The sequence below is a fragment of the Canis aureus genome, chromosome 16 (assembly GCF_053574225.1).
Source record: "Canis aureus isolate CA01 chromosome 16, VMU_Caureus_v.1.0, whole genome shotgun sequence".
Taxonomy (NCBI): domain Eukaryota; kingdom Metazoa; phylum Chordata; class Mammalia; order Carnivora; family Canidae; genus Canis; species Canis aureus.
The window spans coordinates 2288625-2306402 of NC_135626.1; the positions used below are offsets into that span (position 1 = coordinate 2288625).

The 17778-nt window shown below is 45.6% G+C and overlaps 1 long non-coding RNA gene across 1 annotated transcript in view; it reads right to left on the reverse strand.

The window, feature by feature from the left end:
* Positions 1–1087: 1087 nt before the first annotated feature.
* Positions 1088–17778, reverse strand: part of LOC144285223 (uncharacterized) — a 77451-nt gene continuing 60760 nt past the window's right edge. The window contains exons 3-4 of the long non-coding RNA XR_013353579.1: positions 2183–2281; positions 1088–1346 (exon numbers count right to left, since the gene is read on the reverse strand). This is a non-coding gene — a long non-coding RNA (uncharacterized LOC144285223). The remainder of the gene's footprint in view (positions 1347–2182; positions 2282–17778) is intronic.

Below are 17778 nucleotides of genomic sequence, written 5' to 3' on the forward strand. Positions count from 1 at the left end.
AGCCAGACTGCTAGGATTACTGTCTGGCAGCTCTTCCAGCTGTGTGACCTTGGGGGAAGTTGCTTAAAATCTCTCTGCCTCAATTTTCCCAGCTGTAAAATAACAGTAGATGAATTAATACTTAAAAATCACCTTTTTGGCAAACCCTGTTTGGCATTAAGTATGCAACAAGTACTAACTCTTACTGGGGCTTTCTTGGCTCTTCACACTACCCTAGGAGGTAGGTATTGTTATCCTCACTTCACAGGTGAGGAAACTGAGGCTAAGCCATTAGCCAAAGGTCACAAAACAAAAAGGTGTCCGGGCTGGGTCCTGAGACCAGGCCTGATTCCCAAGCTTTGTCCGACACTGTATTTATTTCTCCCACTAACATTGATAGGATAGTTTGTAGCTGATCGGATTAACCCTCTGAGACTCTAGAAAGTGCTTCCACATGTGTCGACTTGTTTGAATCTCACCAGAACCTTACTATGGGTCTTTAATAATAGCATTTCCGTGAATAATTGGAGAAATTGAGGTCCAGAGAAAGAATGCTTTGCTGAAGCTTACACAGGAAGTAAGTGGCAGAGCCACCATTGATTCCAGGTCTTCCCACAATTAAATCTCTCTGCCTAATTACAGCATCATGTTATACGATTAAGGTTTTGGGGTATACCTACTGTGTGTCTGGCTGCCTGCCAGTACTGTGGTCCAGGTGATCCTTTGTAATTCCTATAACATTCTGAGTGATTTCAAATCCACTGGGTTTCTTTATTGCCCCAGGCTAGGACCCCCTAGAGGACGGGGCCAGAATGTGATTTACCTCTGGGTGCCCAGGGCCAGCATGAAGCCTGGCACACAGTGAGCGCACAGTCTGATGGAGAAGACACAGTCTGGGGTAGTTACATGGGTGAAGAGTGGAGGAAGGGGGACTTGGGAGGGAATGTAATCGGGACCCTGACCTATGGGAGGGATCAGGAAAGGCCCCCCGGAAAGGCAGATGTCTGTGCTGAGATGGAAAGGCAGGTGAATTCAATACGTTTACGTGCACGGTGACATGTTCCTGTGTGATATTTTGTGCCAGACACTATGATAGGTATGCTTTAAGGGTTTTATATTCGTTATCATATTTAATCCTCAAAATGTCTCATTACATTCTCGAACTCAAGGTTGGTATAAGCATTAGCTTCGTTTTGTAGATAAAGAGATTTGGGCACAAGGTGATGAGGTCGGGCAACTGGCGAATGTGGGGTCCTGGTCACCTGCCTCCCTCCTGGCAGAGATGGGTGTGGGCTGGGGAGGGTCACGTCCCCCTCGCTGTGTCCCCTCTGTCTTCAGCAGCTCTGCGAGAGGCTGCCTCAGCTCTCCTTCAGTTTTAAAAGCAAGAAAGGAAGACACGATGGGGTGCGCAGGTGCGCAGCGGCTGGTCGCCGCGGGTTTCCTCCTGGCCCAGGCCCCCTCTTGGTTCTTTCCCGGTTCTCATCCCTGCACCCGCTCCCGCCGCCTGGAGCAGGACCGGGCATGCAGCAGGCGCTCAGGGGTGCGGTGCTGCCCCTGGGGGGGCCCCTCCCGGGCTCCAGGCTGCTGCAGGGCCGGCGGGGAGGGGTGACACCCACACTGGCTCTCCCGTGCAGGGTGCCTGGGCCTGAGGGTGGGGCTTTGGGTGGCCCGAGAGCCGGTCTTCCAGCACGTGGGACCCCCAGAGTTTCGCCTGAGCCCCGGGGAGCTGCCGGGACGGAGCCTCTCGGGGTGAGCCAGCGTCTGGGGCCCGCGGCTCGGAGCAGGCCAGGAACCGCCCGCTGGCGCAGTTGTTTTTCCACCCCCGAGAGGCTTACGTAAACTCCTCGCCGGGCGCCCGGCGCTGCCAGCACGGGGGTGGCGGCCTTATCTGATGGGGGCGCGGCCAGCCCCGGGTCCCTGCGTGTCCCGGCAGCCGCCCCGCCAGGGGAGCCCTGGTTGGGGAGGGGGGGGGGTTGGCACTCGCCGCTGCTTCTCTCCCTGAATCTCCAATCCGGGGACAGAAAGTGCGGGCCCCCTTCTCCCCTGCCCCCCCGCGACGGTGGGGAGCCACTCACTGTCCCCGTACCCGGTCCCCAGCTCCCTGTGCTGCAGGTGCGACCTGCCAGGAGTCGCTGCGCGCAGGGCAGGGCGCGGGGGCGGGGTGGGGGGCCCAGTCCCCAGGCTCAGTCACCAGGCTCCTCACCGCAGCTTTGCTTGGTCCCGTGGTTCTCGGAGAGCAGCATGCTTGGGAGAAAAAGTCAGGTTTGCCAGCCTCACCTCTGGAGGTTCTGACTTCACCGGTCTGGCAGGGACACAGGAATCAGAAATTAGAAAACAAAACAAAAGTTACTTGCAAAAAATGTCAAAATTACAGAAAAGAGGGTAATACAATCATGCAATGAATTCCTGGATAGCCTTCCTAGGTTGACCAGTTAACCTTTGTCACTTTTGGCATATTCCCTCCTGCCCTTCCCCCCCCCCCCCCCCCCAGCCCACCAGCTCCTTGAGGTGGGCAGTGTTATTATTCCCATTTTACAGATGGGAGAACTAAAATTTAAGAGCTAAAAAAAAAAAAAAAAAGTGTTCGAGAAAGTGGCAGAGCTAACATTTGAACTCACATATCAGATGAAAACTTTTACCTTTATTTTTTTCAAGTTTTTTTTTTTTTTTTTTTTTTAAACTTATGCATGAGAGACACAGAAAGAGGCAGAGACACAGGCAGAGGGAGGAGCAGGCTCCATACAGAGCCCCATGCGGGACTCGATTCAGGGACTCCAGGATCACGCCCTGGGCTGAAGGCAGGTGCTCAACTGCTGAGCCAGCCAGGCGTCCCAAAACTTTTACCTTTTGGCTTTCTTTACTTCTTTTTAAAAAAATCTAAATAAAAAATAAAAAAATAAAAAATCTAATATATTTGATTTCTTTTTTGATGAGCACCGACACATAATATATGCAAGTAATAAGCAGCATGATTCCTTCATCAAAGGTATTCTCTGTTACTGGTTTCTTGTGTACCTTCGCAGACATCCTATGCCGATGAAAATATGTCCATAAAACCGTTTTGGTTTTGTTTTTTAATTTAACTCGGCTCCTGGCCCAGCACGGGTCTCAAAGCCATGACCCTGAGATCAAGGCCCAAGAAGAAATCAGGAGTCACCTGCTCAGCCGAGGGAGCCACCCAGGGACCCCTCCATAAAATTGATTTTGTGCAAATGGTGTTCCGCTGTCCCTGTTGTTCTGAGCTTTGTTTCCCCCTGCTTTTAACTATGTATCAGAGATTTTTTTCCCATATTGGAAATATAAAATGGCTCAATCCTTTTCTTTTATTTTTTTTTAAGATTTTATTTATTTATTCATGAGAGACACACAGAGAGGCAGAGACACAGGCAGAGGGAGAAGCAGGCTCCCTGCAAGGAGCCCGATGTGGGACTCGGGCCCCAGGTCCCCAGGATCACACCCTGAGCTGCAGGCGGCACTAAACCGCTGCGCCACCAGGGCTGCCCAGCTCAATTCTTTTAAAAACAGCCCATAGTATTCCACAGAATGGATGTTCAATAATGAGTATCACCAGTCCCCTCCTGATGGGAAATTAGGCTGTTTCCAATCTACTCTTATTCCAAGCTGCAGTAGGACTACATCCATAGTCGGTTTGCCATGTGCATGTATTTTGTATGGTAAATTCCTAGAAATGGAATTGCTGGGTTAAAGGGTATGTGGATTTTTTATTTACTTAGGTATTGCCAAATCACACTTCAGGGAGGTTGTACCAATTTGCCCTCCCACTTGCAATGAATGACAGAACCTGTTTCCCACAGCCTTGCCAACACAGTGTGTTATCAAACTTTTTGATCTTTGTCAATCTGTTAGATATAAAATGATATCTCATAGCTGTAATTTCATTTCTCCTGCTACAAGGGAGGTTGACCATGTATTCATATGACTAAGAATCATTTACATTTCCTTTCCTGGGAACTGTTTGTTTATATTCTTTGCCTATCTTTTAATTAGGTTGTTTTTTTTTTCTTCCTGATTAGGTAGGAGATCTTAAAATAGCAAGGATATTAGCCCTTTGCTGGTTATATGTGATATGTCTATAATCTGTACCTTTTGACTTTGTTTATATTATTTTCATAAAGAATTAAAAATAATTTTGTGTATCCAAATTTATAAATCTTTTCATTTATGGATTCATTAAAATTTTTTATATTTTATAAGGCCTTCCTTCATCTAAGAATACTTTTGAAATTATTCCCAGGTTTTATTCACTCTAGAATTTGTTTTGGTGTAAGGTGTGAGGTAGGGGTTCAGCTGTTTCTTTAGTTGTCTCAACATGTTTACTGAAATATCCATCTTTTTGGTATTGATTAGCAGTGTTACTTTTGTTCTATACTAAATTCCTATAGATGTTTAGCTACTGTATTAGTTTCCTAGGGTTGCTGTAACAAATTAGCATAAACTGGGTAGCTTGTGACAATAGAAATGTATTCTCTCAAAGTTCTGAAGGCTAGAAGTCTGAAATCAAGATATCAGCAGGACCAGGATCCCTCTAGTGACTCTGGTGGGTCAAACCATGCAATTAGACTGTTCTAGTTTCTGGTGGGTTCCAGAAACCCTTGCCATTCCTTGGGTTATGGCATTGTAACTCCAATCTCTGCCTTGGTCTTTATATGACCTCTCCTCTCAGAGTTTATGTCAGTTCCAAATTTCCTTCTTCTCTTAAGGACACCAGCCATTGGATTAGGTGTAATCCAAAAACAATGTAAATTCAACATGGCCTCATTTTAACCTGACTTAACTTTTACTTACATTACCATAAGGACTTTAGAATCAGCTTCCTATTGGTATTTTACCAGAATATACATGTTATATATATTCAGAACATAACACATATATTCACAATATATATATTATGTATAAATATATAATATGTAAACTAGGAGAGATTTGGTACACTTATAATATTGAGTCATCTGCTCTAAAACCATCCCACATATTCTGACTTTCTTTTATGCCCCTCAGCAATTTATTAAAGCTCACTTCTTTTTTTTAAAAGATTGTTTGTTTATTTATTTATTTATATGAGAGAAGAGAGAGAGAGAGAGTGTGTGTGCATGAATAGGAGGGCAGAGGAAGAGAGAGAGAGAATCTCAAGCAGACTCCAAGCTGAGCAAAGAACCTGATGTAGAGCTCAATTTCACAACCTTGAGATCATGACCTGAACTGAAAATAAGTGTCAGATGTTTAACCAACTGCTCCACCTTTTTAATAGGTTTTTAATTTAATTTTAATTTTTTATGTTTTTTTTTCAGATTTTATTTAAATGCTGGTTAATTAACACACAGTACAATATTGGTTTTAGGAGTAGAATTCAGTGATTCAGGTTTTTAAATTTTAATTTCAGTATAGTTAATATACAGTGTTATATTAGTTTCAGGTGTAAAGCACATTTCTAATAATCTTGTATATTTTATTTTTGTTAAATTTGTTTCCAAATATTCTATTGTTTTGCTTCTATTGTAAAGAGGGACTTCTCTTTCGTTATCTCTTCTAATTGACTATTTTATATTTATGAAGACTATTACTTTTAGCATATTAACTTTGTACCCAGCAAAATTACTGAGTTCCCTTATTATTTATAATGGTTTTTCAGTTGATTCTGTATGAAATGATCAATTTTCCTCCTTTCTGAGTTTTATACTTCTGATTTCTTTTTCTTGTCTAATCGTGAGGGCTAGTACCTCCAGAACTATTTTATTTTTATTTTTATTTATTTATGATAGTCACACACAGAGAGAGAGAGAGAGAGAGAGAGGCAGAGACATAGGCAGAGGGTGAAGCAGGCTCCATGTACCGGGAGCCCGATGTGGGATTCGATCCCGGGTCTCCAGGATCGCGCCCTGGGCCAAAGTCAGGCGCCAAACCGCTGGCCACCCAGGGATCCCCTCCAGAACTATTTTTAAATAATAATGTTGAATATAGGCACACTTCTCTTTTTTCATCACAATGGGAATGCCTTTAAGAATTCCCCTTAGGTGAGTCAATCCCATTTACAATTGCACCCAAAAGCATAAGATACCTAGGAATAAACCTAACCAAAAAAGCAAAGGATCTATACCCTAAAAACTACAGAACACTTCTGAAAGAAATTGAGGAAGACACAAAGAGATGGAAAAATATTCCACGCTCATGGATTGGAAAAATTAATAATGTGAAAATGTCCATGCTACCCAGGGCAATTTACACATTTAATGCAATCCCTATCAAAATACCATGGACTTTCTTCAGAGAATTGGATCAAATTATCTTAAGATTTGTGTGGGATCAGAAAAGACCCTGAATAGCCAGAAGAATATTAAAAAAGAAAACCGTATCTGGGGGCATCACAATGCCAGATTTCAGGTTGTCCTACAAAGCTGTGGTCATCAAGACAGTGTGGTACTGGCACAAAAACAGACACATAGATCAATGGAACAGAATAGAGAACCCAGAAGTGGACCCTGAACTTTATGGTCAACTAATATTCGACAAAGCAGGAAAGACTATCCACTGGAAAAAAGACAGTCTCTTCAATAAATGGTGCTGGGAAAATTGGACAGCCACATGCAGAAGAATGAAACTAGACCATTCTCTTGCACCATACACAAAGATAAACTCAAAATGGATGAAAGATCGAAATGTGAGACAAGATTCCATCAAAATCCTAGAGGAGAACACAGGCAACACCCTTTTTGAACTTGGCCACAGCAACTTCTTGCAAGATACATCCATGAAGGTAAGAGAAACAAAAGCAAAAATGAGTTATTGGGACTTCATCAAGATAACAAGCTTTTGCACAGCAAAGGATACAGTCAACAAAACTCAAAGACAACCTACAGAATGGGAGAAGATATTTGCAAATGACATATCAGATAAAGGGCTAGTTTCCAAGATCTATAAAGAACTTATTAAACTCAACACCCAAGAAACAAACAATCCAATCCTGAAATGGGCAAAAGACATGAACAGAAATTTCACAGAGGAAGACATAGACATGGCCAACACGCACATGAGAAAATGCTCCACATCACTGGCCATCGGGGAAATACAAATCCAAAGCACAATGAGATACCACCTCACACCAGTGAGAATGGGGAACATTAACAAGGCAGGAAACCACAAATGTTGGCGAGGATGTGGAGAAAAGGGAACCCTCCTGCACTGTTGGTGGGAATGTGAACTGGTGCAGCCACTTGGAAAACTGTGTGGAGGTTCCTCAAAGAGTTAAAAATAGACCTGCCCTACGACCCAGCAATTGCACTGTGGGGATTTATCCCAAAGATACAGATGCAGTGAAACGCCGAGACACCTGCACCCCGATGTTTCTAGCAGCAATGTCCACGATAGCCAAGCTGTGGAAGGAGCCTCGGTGTCCATCGAAAGATGAGTGGATAAAGAAGATGTGGTCTATGTATATATAATGGCTGTGGAATATTCCTCAGCCATTAGAAACGACAAATACCCACCATTTGCTTCAATGTGGATGGACTTAAAGGGTATTATGCTGAGTGAAATAAGTCAATTGGAGAAGGACAAACATTATATGGTCTCATTCATTTGGGGAATATAAAGGTTAGTGAAAGGGAATAAGGGGAAAGGAGAGAAAATGAGTGAAAATATCAGTGAGGGTGACAAAACATGAGAGACACCTAACCCTGGGAAATGAACAAGGGGTAGTGGAAGGGGAAGTGGGCGGGGGGTTGGGGTGACTGGGTGATGGGCAATGAGGGGGGCACTTGGTGGGATGAGCCCTGGGTGTTATGCTATATGTTGGCAAATTGAACTCCAATACAAAAAAAAAAAAGGAATTCCCCTTAGGGCAGCCTGGGTGGCTCAGCGGTTTAGCACCACCTTCAGCCCAGGGCCTGATCCTGGAGCCCTGGGATCGAGTCCCACATCAGGTTCCCTTTATGGAGCCTGCTTCTCCCTCTGCTGTGTCTCTGCCTCTCTCTCTCTCTCTCTCTCTCTCTCTCTGTCTCCCATGAATGAATAAATAAAATCTTAAAAAAAAAAAAAAAAGAATTCCCCTTAAAACATGATCCTGGTTTTTGGGTTAAAATAAACATATTCTATTGCATTTAAATGTTTTCCTATTTTATCAAGAAAAAAAATTCTTTCAAACTGCCTCATTCTCTGGCCTTCTCCACATACAGTCTAGACTCTGCAGTACAGAATGACTTCTCATTCCCTGAGCAACTCTGTTGTGCCATGCTTTCTAGCCCTTGCCCCAAACTAGTCAAAGAATGCCCTTCCCTCTGGCTTCTCTGGGACAAGGCCCTGAACAAAGTCACCTCCTCTGGGAACCTTCTCAGGTCTTTTCTTCTGTCTTGTCTCCTTACAGCCTGTTTCTTGTTGGACTATAATCTCCTCTGCTTTCCATACCAGCCTGTAAGCAGCTTGGTGTGTGTGGGGTAGCATGTCTGGGTTATTTGTGTGTCTTTAGTGTCTAAACTAGGACCCAAACAGACTAAGTACACAATATATGTTTTTTGGACAAGTGAATACTAGAATAAAAGCTAACAATATGTAAGTTGTTACTAGATGCCAGGTCTTATGCTAAGCATTTCTCATTCATTATCTCATTTAATATGTAGAAAAATCCTGTGAGGTAGATGCCTATTATCCCCACTTTGAGAAGATCAAATAGAAACTCAGAGAAGTTAAGTAACGAGTGCAAAGTCACAGAGCCAAAATGTGAACCCAGGTTTATTCAGATGCAGCACCCAGGCCTAAAGTCTCTAAGCCATTCTGAAGGGCTATAAGTAAATGTATGAATGAAGAAATGCTCACTACCAGATCTGGAGTGATGGTTGGGCCTAGATATGGTACCTGGGGGAGCCTTGAGACAATGTCTCCTAAGTGGCCTAGAGGGTGGAGCTAGGAAGGGGGTGACTAACTTCCTGGTTTGTTCTGGACTGAAGGGTTTTCTGAGATACTAGACTTGCAGCACCCAAACTGGGAAAGTACTGGCCAAATCAGGACAAGTTGGTCACTCTAGTGAGGGAGCCATAAACCACAAATTTCCTCTCCTTGAGAGCAAGAACTAAACTTGGGACCAAAGAGGGAGAGGAGAGGCAGCCTTGGGAGGTAGTAAGCTCCCTGGCAGGGGAGATGAAAAAGTAGAAGGTGGAGACTACTTTCCTTTTTTTTTTTTTTTTAAGATTTTATTTATTTATTCACAAGAGACAGAGAGAGAGAGAGGCAGAGACACAGGTGAGGGAGAAGCAGGTTCCACGCAGGGAGCCCGATGTGGGACTCGATCCTGGGACTCCAGGATCATGTCCTGGGCTGCAGGCAGGCTCTAAACCACTGAGCCACCCAGGGATCCATGACTCCTTTACTTTCTTATCTCTCCCCCTAACTTTTCAGGATTCTTCAGTGACCTTATCTTGGGGGATGGGCGCCTTGCTTTGTTCCAAACTCCAGGGTCCCCGGAAAGGACAGAGACAGGGTAAAGGCTCAGTTGCTAACTCGTTGGTGGCTGAATGCTCCTCTGAGTGGTTTAGGAGGAGCATTGAGTGGGCAGAGCTAACCTATGTATCATGTGCCTAATGGTGCTCCTGCCAAGCCCATGGCTCCTCCTCCTAACAGCCCTCCTGTGAAGAAAGGGCCCCAGGAAGGGGACAGCAATTGAGAAGACTGGGCCTTGGAAGGGTTCATAAGGAGATGGGCTGGAACTTCTGTATCCTGCCTCCATCAGATGAATGGTAGGTTTCTGGGGACAAGGAAGCCCACCTGGTTCATCTCCATGTCTTGGGAATGTTCCTCTAGTGGGACTCCAGGACCTGGAATGGAATCTAAGACACAGGAGGGGGAAGTGGTTGGTGTTGGGGGCAGGAGAGCTAGGATTTCTTTAAAGGCCTCTGCATTTGTCCTATCAATGACCATGTACTTTTTAAATGTTTTTTATTATTATTTTTAAATATTTTATTTATTTATTCATGAGAGACACAGAGAGAGAGGCAGAGACACAGGCAGAGGCAGAAGCAGGCTCCATGCAGGGAGCCTGACGTGGGACTCGATCCTGGGTCTGCAGGATCACACCCTGGGCTGAAGGCGGTGCTAAACCGCTGAGCCACCCGGGCTGCCCCATGTACTTTTTTTAAAAAATAATTTCTGCACCCAACATAGGGCTCAAATGCACAACCTGGAGATCAAGAGGCATGTACTGAGCCAGACAGGCACCCCATGTGCTTTTGTTTTTTAGCTCATATACACTTAAGCCATTTTTAGTTTTTAAAATGGCATAACATGCAGCAAAATGTGTGCATAAGTGTATGGTTTGTATGTATACTCAAGTAAACCACACAGGTCAAGGTATAGGTATTTCTAGTACCCCAGAAAGTGCCCCTACCCCAGCTATATTTACCCCCAGAGGTTAGTGCTATCCTGTGTTCTATTGTCTTGAGTAGTTTTGCCTGTTCTTGAACTTCGTATACATGGCATAATACAGTAAGTACTCTTTTGTGTCTGGCTTCCTTGGTTCGGCGTAATAAAGGAGTGATTCATCCATGTTCTGCACATCCTGGTGGTTCATTCCCTTCTTACTGCTATGTAGTACCCCATTGTAGAAATACCCAACTCATTTATCTGTTGATGGCATTTGGTTGTTTCTAGTTGGAGCCATTATGAACAAGGCTTCTGGGAACGTGTGTGTCAGGCCTTCTGGTGGCCATTTGCACTCATGTCTGGTTATATACATAGGAGTGGAATTGCTGGGTCATAGGGTAGGTATATATTTATTTAGCAAAGCATGTACTACCTTTGTTATAAAAGAAATTTGGAAAAGCTGACAAGTGATTTAATATCACTTTAGAAGGAGCAAATAGAGTCATATGGGAGGTGAGTCCAGAACTTTTGGGGCCCCAGTTTCAGCCTCTGGGTATGTGGCTTGGATTCCACAACGGAAGGTCAAGCACAGGCATTGAAGGTGGACAGGGAGAGGATTAGCCATGCCTGGGCCCTCTCAGACCCCCTTCCAGGGAAGGCAGGACAGGGTCTGCCTGTATGTTGTCTCCAAGGGTGGACATCATAGGCATTCCTGTAGAGTCTGATTTGGGGCCTCACTCGCTCCATCTGTGCAATGGGCTGGGCAGTGGTACATTTGGTGACTTCTGAGGGTCTTTGGGCACCTGCCTGGCATTCTTCTCTTTTGGCCTCTCCTCTGCCCCCCTTGGCTGCTATCTGTGTCAGTACTGACTCTGGCAGGTTTTAAGGGGTCAGGGAATGTCCCTGGACCCCCAAACCTCTGTCAGTGTGAACTCTGTGATCAGGGCCCCAGAGGCTTCCTCCTACCCCCAACCTGGCCCCACCTGTGCCTCAGGCTCCCTGGGAGCCCAGGGGGAACAGGGGTGACATGTGCCAGCCTTAGCCATGTCTATGAAGTTGAGCAGCTGCTGCGCAGTTTGGGAAGTTGCTATTCTGCCAGGGGTCACCCAAGGGAGGCGCTTGAGCCAGGGCCCTGGCCACAGCTGAGTGGTCAGATGGCTCTCAGATGAGCTTAGGACTTGCACCCATACCCAGCAGCTGAGCGGAAGTGTGAACCTGTGCAATCAAACGCTCCTCGGCCTGGTGACAATACTAAGTGGTGCACTGAAGTGACTCCATGGCCTGGTGGCACTACTCACATGGCAGCTGAAGACACTCCCTGGACCTGGAGGAGTACGTATCAGTCCACAAGCACTTGCTCACTTGGAAAGCACCAAAAACTAAATTAAAAACTTGAGAAGGGCTCTGGGTTAGTGACCTGGCCCTGTTTCTTCCTGAGCTCTATTCCTCTGTGGAGATAGTTACTCTCTTTGTGGTTTGTTAGGAGGATTAAATGAAGGGCTTCTCTTGGTGCTTGGTGCAGGGAGTGCCATCAGCAACGTTTACTGAGAGTCTCCTACACACCAGATCCTACTGCTACAATTCCCACAGCCCTTGGGGGGCAGTCCTAGAGGTGGGGCCTTGGCCAACGATGGCTTCTTAGAACAAAACACCTGAGCATTACCCACAGCTTGAAACATTATGTGATACTTCAGGGTCCATTTCCGGTGTACTTTCTGGTTCTTCTTTAAATGTGTTTTGGAAAGCCCTGACTCATACCCAGATCCATTCCTCTTTCTTTATCAATGATTAAGCCCCACATCAGGCTCTAGTTCTTTCTTCAGAGCTACTGGATTTGAGCCCTGTGTATACAGCCATTTATAATGTATTAGGAGTCATAGTGATGCTTCCCCGCGGATCAGGGGGCCTGACACCGGGCTCGATTCCAAGACCCTGAGATCATGACCTGAGCTGAAGGCAGATGTTCAACCAACTGAGCCACCCAGGTGCCCCTGACTGTTGTCCTTATAAGAAGAGGGATGTTTGGACACAGACATGCTCAGAAAGGAGAATGCCAGGTGAAGACAGAGACACAGAGGTAGAAGACGAGGTAATGACGAAAGCACGGTTGGAGCAAAGCAGCCGTAAGCCAGGAATGCCAAGGATTGACAGCAACGACTTGAAGTCAGAAGAGTTCAGAGCCTCAGATGGAGCATAGCCCTGCCAAAACTTTGACTCAGGCTTCTGGCCTCCCAAACTGTGAGAGAATACATATCCCTTGTTTTATTTTTTTTAATTTATATATTTTTAGAAGATTTATTTATTTATGATAGGCATGGGGGGGAGGGAGAGAGAGAGAGAGAGAGAGAGGGAGAGAGAGACACAGGAGGAGGGAGAAGCAGGCTCCATGCCGGGAGCCCGACGTGGGACTTGATCCTGGGACTCCAGGATCACACCCTGGGCCAAAGGCAGGCGCTAAACCTCTGAGCCACCCAGAGATCCCCCCCATATCCTTTGTTTAAAACCCTTGTGGTACTTTGTTATAGCAGCCCTAAGAAACTAATACACAAGGTAAGTTGAAAAGTCATAATACGACATCATTTATGTAAAAATTTAAAACACATACAGTACTGAATATTATTTGTGGATTTAAAGAAATGGACTGAAAGGAGGGATCCCTGGGTGGTGCAGCGATTTAGCGCCTGCCTTTGGCCCAGGGTGCGATCCTGGAGACCCGGGATTGAATCCCACATCGGGCTCCGGGTGCATGGAGCCTGCTTCTCCCTCTGCCTGTGTCTCTGCCTCTCTCTCTCTCTCTCTCTGTGTGTGTGACTATCATAAATAAATAAAAATTAAAAAAAATTTTTTTTAAAAATGAAAGGATGCATACCAAATTCCTTTATAATCTTTAAAAATATTTTATTTATTTATTTTTTGAGAGAGAGAGAGAGAGAGAGCATGAGCAGGGGGAGGGGCAAAGGGAGAGGAGAGAATCTCAAGCAGACTCCAAGCTGAGCATAGAGCATGATGTGGGGCTTGATCCCACCACCATGAGATCAGGGCCTGAGCCAAAATCAAGAGTTGGACACTCAACTGACTGAGCCATCCAGCCACTAATATGTGCCAATTCTTGATAGTAGTTGCCTCTGCATAAGGAAGGGAAGTGGAACTGGGGAAGAGTATGAAAAGGACTCCAATTTAAAAATCTTCAATATCTGTTTCTTTTTTTAAAATATTTTATTTCTTTATTTGAGAGAAAGGAAGAGAGAGAGAGCAAGAGTAGGCCGAGGGGAGCAGAAGGAGAAGGAGAAGCCGGCTCCCTGTTGATCAGGGAGCCTGATGCAGGGCTCAATCCCAGGACCCCAAGATCATGACCCTAAGATCACAACTGAGCCAAAGACAGATGCTTAACCAACTGAGCCACCCAGGTGCCCCACAGCATCTGTTTCTTTCATAAAAATGTCTAAAGCAAAGATGATTAATTGGACACGTTTGTTAACTCAAAGTAGTAGGCATGTGTGGGTATTTGTTACACTATTCTCTGGGTTCTCTGTTATGACTGAGTGTGTATCTGTGACTATATATAAATAGTATATATGTGTAATATATATATATATATAATGTACATATGTGAATTTCGAATCTTTGCTTAAGGGATACCTGCATGTATGTGTATTTCCCATGTTCCTACTTACTCTGGCTGCCTTGCTGGCATCTTCTGCTGTACATATTCTTGTGGCATGGTGGGAGCAGGCTTGCTGGGTCTCTCCCTGGTGATTCTGGGGGAGGAGTAGAGATTGATGATGTATCAGAGACCTACTTTCTTCATACCTCTCTTTGGTGGGCATCTCCTAAATATTCTGGCTAACAAACAGCCCCAGGGTGGTAGCCTACAGGGGCATGAGGCTCATCTGGACCTAGCAGAAGCGGGGGCAGGAGCAGGAGCAAGGGCAAGGGCTGCTCCCACAAGCTCCACAGTCCACTCTGAATAACTTGATTTCTAGAAGCTAGGACCGCAGATGGCAGAAGCACCAAGTAAATTTCTCTCCAGGAAAGTGGAAAGATCCAGGTGGGAGAAAGAGCCTGGTCTGGGCTGTGTCTGTATCCACTGTGCACCATCTCCTTTGAGACCCTGGGCAAGTGACTCCCATCTCTAAGACATATAGTAAGTAAGGGGGGGGGGTAGATGAGAACAGGATGACCAGTGACACACATCATCGCATGACACTTCTGCATTCATGGAAGACAGTGTTAATCAATGACAGCATATTTTTTGTCTGAGGTCTCATGTAACCTCAAAATCCTTCTTGAGGGCCCCTGGGTGGCTCAGTGGTTGAGTGTCTGCCTTTGATCAGGTCGTGATCCCAGGGCCCTGGGATCAAGTCCCCCATAAGTTATGCTCCCTAAAGGGAGCCTCTGCCTATGTCTCTGCCTCTCACTGTGTCTCTCATGGATAAATAAATAAAATCTTAAAAAAAAAAAAAATCCTTCTCAAGTAGGCCTCCAGGACCAGTCAGCCTACGGGACCAGTCGGCCCCGGCTGCATGAGAGATGAGACTACTCCTGGGGTCAGGGAGCCCTGAGGGTCTTTCTGACTTGAATATTCTGGGATCCTGACCTCTGGGTGGCAGTAAAACACCCTGGAAACTTTCTCAGTTACCTCATCTGGCAAATGGGGCTGAGAACCCCACTGAGATCTGCTATTAGCCTAAACCAAGTAGGAGACATGAAATTCGCTCGTAGTGGACAGTACTGAGCATGTGGAAAGGATGTTCATGCTTGAAAAAGTACAGGGGAGGCTGGTAGGGAAACTGGGATGTTCCCAGGTCTCTCCTTATGTGTCTTCCCCGCCTTCTCCCCAGGCTGGCAGGAGCAGCCAAGCTGTCCTGGGCTCCTATGGGCCATGTGCAATTTAATTTCGTGTTCACCTAAACCCTGCAATGTTAAAAATAATTATTCTAATGATGATAATCATAACAACAAACAGCCATAGCTCTGTGTCTTGCATGCTTGTTCTAAGTTTTTACATATATTAATTCATTTTACCTCCATAACTACCCTATCACATAGGTACTATTATCATTTCCATGTTATACATGAGAAAAACTGAAGCACAGGGTGGGCAAGTCATTTGTCCAAACTCACAGAACTAGCAAGTGTCAGACCGAGAGCTTGGACCTTGGTGGTCCTATGAGCCTTTCCTGCCTTCCAGAAGGTAGGTGCCACCGTCCCCATTTAACAGATGAGGCAGATGAGCCCAGCTTCCCTGAGTCAGCAGTGATTTCAACCTAGGCTGCCTGGCTTTTCTCCTACACCATCCTGATTTGCCCTGGAACCTGCATGCCCTCAGGAAAAAGAGCAGAGTACAGGGGCTCTGGATCTAGATCCTTTGAGCTTGTGGGCATCCCAGACCCATTGTCCCCTGGGAAAGGTGAAGATGCCACCAGGAAGCAGAGAGGCTCCTGTCTGCCATGTGAGCAGTCTCTCTTGGGCTGAGAAGGGGGCAGGGCTTGAGATGGCCAATGTGGCTGGGCCCTCCTTGGGATGTAGTTGCTGGTGGGGCCGCCCACCTTCTGACCTCTTGGGCCAGGAATTCAGATGAAGTGGGGACCATTTCTGGGCTGTGCCCTGATTGCTTATGGACAAGTCTCCTCCTGCAGTCCCAGATCCCCAAGGGTCCCCAGGCCAGGGTTATTTAGACATGTCTCTACACGGAGCAGATGCCCCTCTAGAGGCCACACTGCTGGCACCGGGACTGGCTTCTGAGTGCAGTTATCAGAGGAAACTTTAGGAAGTGGGCCAGGCCAGCACCAAGACCATGTCAGGAACACACACACACACAAACACACACATGCACACACTCATATACACATACACATATACCAAGGACTTACACTCTCACATTGTCACCCGCAGACACTGTCATCACACTACTGTCCACACACTCATTCTCACACCCACACTTTGACACACTCTCCAGCTCACACTCAGTATACTCACCCGCTGGAGGCCATGAGTGGGGCAGGATCTCGGCTCAGGAGCCTCTCAGGCCCAGTTTCCTTCACCAGGATTTCTTGGCTGTGTGACCCTGAGCAAGGTACTTTGTCTTTCCTACTTTACTCTCCTTATCTGTGAAATGGGTACAATAGTCCAGTAGAAACCTCTCAGCTGACCTGTTTGGTCCAAATAGTTGATTAGGAAATCAAAGTTTGGCTGAGAAAGGCAGTCATTCAAAAGGATTCATAAATATAGCACTTGGGTGGCTCCACTGGGTTCGGCTCAGGTCATGATCTCAGGGTCCTGGGATTGGGCCCTGTGTTAGATTCCCTGCTCAGCGGGGAGTCTGCTTCTCTCTCTGCCACTTCCCCTGCTTGTATGCTCTCCTGTTCTCTTTCTCAGATAAATAAATAAAATATATTTTTTAAAATATTCTATTTATTTATGACACATACACACACACACACACACAGAGGCAGAGACACAGGCAGAGGGAGAAGCAGGCTCCATGCAGGGAGCCTGACACCAGACTCCATCCCGAGACTCCAGGATCAGGCCCTGAGCTGAAGGCAGATGCTCAACCAGCATTGCCTGAGACACCCAGGTGTCCCTAAATACATAAAATCTTTTAAAAAGATTCATAAATACTTTAAACACTTTATTCTTTTTTTAAAAAATATTTAATTTATTTATTTGAGAGAGAGAGAGAGAGCACATGAGAGGGGAGGGAGAAGCAGACTTCCTGTGAGCAGGGAGCCCGACATGGGGCTCCATCCCAGGACCCTGGGATCCTGACCTGAGCCAAAGGCAGACACTTAACCGACTGAGCCACCCAGGTGCCCTTAAAAACTTTATTCTGGGATCCCTGGGTGGCGCAGCGGTTTGGCGCCTGCCTTTGGCCCAGAGCGCGGTCCTGGAGACCTGGGATCGAGTCCCACGTCGGGCTCCCGGTGCATGGAGCCTGCTTCTCCCTCTGCCTATGTCTCTGCCTCTCTCTCTCTCTCTCTCTCTCTCTGTGACTATCATAAATAAATTTTAAACAAATTTAAAAAAATTAAAAAAAAATTAAACACTTTATTCTAATGTAAAGTATTCAGTGTGGGTCAACATTGCTGCTTCAAGTTCTCTGGCTAGAGTTCTACTTTGTCTATTCGCCTGCACCCACAGAGCATAGTTAAAGATTTTCAGTTCCTTTTTCTTTTTAAATGGATCGTTATAACTCTTGTGGAGCAATCTTAATTTGGAATTCTGCATTGTTACTATCCCCTTCTACCCCAAATATTCCCTAAAACTACAGCAACAGATCTATTTTTAGCGATTTGTCTTTACTGTATATTTCCAAAGCAATGGACTTCATTTTTCTTAAAACATTTCTCTCTCTCTCTCTCTCTCTCTCACACACACACACACACACAGAGTCAGATTTCACTCTTTGTTTTATTTAGCTAAATTACATAA